General features: G+C 40.1%; 1 pseudogene; it reads left to right on the top strand.

The window, feature by feature from the left end:
• LOC101656582 overlaps nucleotides 1-1,486 on the top strand; it is an 8,576-nt pseudogene that overhangs the window by 1,866 nt on the left and 5,224 nt on the right.

Raw genomic sequence — 1,486 nt, 5'->3', positions numbered from 1 at the left:
AGAACCCAGCCAAAGACAGAAAGGGTTTTCCTGTGTGCTAATTGATTTTAATGCTAACATTATAAATAAAAATATTTTGTTCATTATCTTCCTATAAGAAGCCCTGCTGATGCTGTGATTACACACTGGGCTGTGATCTGCATGGCTAGCCGTTCAAAACCACCCGGTGATCCGCTGGAAGAGGGTGGGACTCTCTACTACCATGCGGAGTTACAGTCTTGGGAACTCACAGGACTGTTCTATCAAGTTCTAAAGGGTTGCTATGAGTCAGCTTCGACTCAATGGTAGTGAGGTTTTAAATCTTCCCCTCTACTAATTAATCTTACATTTTAAAATTTGGCTACATTGTTGGAAATCATCTGGTCCATAATGTGAACTATGTGATCCTTCATGAAGAATTTCACTTGAATTCTTAGCAGATGTAGGAGAGTAGAACCTAGAGGTGGTGATAGCACCCATCACTGCCCACCTGACCTCCCCCTTCACTAGCATGGAGGGTGCCCCCTAGACATAGACAGGGGAAGTGTATGTTTTCAATTCCAGAGAAGACCATAGCATATCATTATAGGATCCCTGGGAAGGAATGCTTTCACAGTTGATTGCATTTCAATGAAACCAGTGTGGCATACTAACTATGTAAGTGGCATGTGTGGGATGTGGTGTTCTGGAAGAAAGGATGATACTTGAATTTATATTGGAAGTGAGAAGACATAATCGTCTTCATTAGACTCCAAATTGATCCTCCATACAGTAAGGAAAGACAATATTTCACTCATTCACAGCTACCATTTCTAATGTCTAAAATGTAGATGGTCACCATTGCCAATTGATAATATGTCCAACTGATAATAAGATGTAATCAATCATCGGGTGTTTAAGAAGTTAAAAAATAAAGTCTTTAAATGTGAATTTCTGTTTTTAACTGATTTATTCCTGTACTGAAATAGTCCTCCTGGTATATAAAAGTTTTGTAGGAACACACAATGGGTAGTTATCATAAAACTCATAAAAATCAAGGGAAAAATAAAAAAAGTATAATAATCCATTATCTCATCAGCCAGAATCAAAACTCACCAAACTAACGGCAAGGAGCTGAGTCAATTCCAATTGAGCTCAACCCTCTAGGACAGGGTAGAGCTTCCCCTATGGGCACCCTTCATGTTACTTTGGTTTTGAACTTGGTAGGGGTTATGGAACCCACTTTGACCTGTACTCCCAGAGGCCATCCCACACCTTTTTAGCTTACATAGCTTCCTGTATGTCCACATATGGATTATGATTTTCAATTAGTATTATTGCAAGTGTGTGTCCATCATAATATTTGCTGTTGTTGCCTTTTTGCCTTGTACATCTCCCAATGCCTCCCTTGATCTTGGTCGTGGTGTGCTGACCTCCCCCTTATTGGATGTTTTATTCCTTGTCCCCTAAGATCATTCACGTCTACTGTCTAGCTAGTGATTTTTCCCTCTCCCTCCTTCCCCTCCCT

This window comes from Echinops telfairi, unplaced genomic scaffold (genome assembly GCF_000313985.2).
Source record: "Echinops telfairi isolate 266 unplaced genomic scaffold, ASM31398v2 ScPeMD7_23;HRSCAF=83, whole genome shotgun sequence".
In the NCBI taxonomy this organism is placed as follows: Eukaryota; Metazoa; Chordata; class Mammalia; order Afrosoricida; family Tenrecidae; genus Echinops; species Echinops telfairi.
The sequence above is the reverse complement of the archived record's forward strand: the minus strand, read 5'-3'. Positions and strand labels throughout refer to the sequence as shown.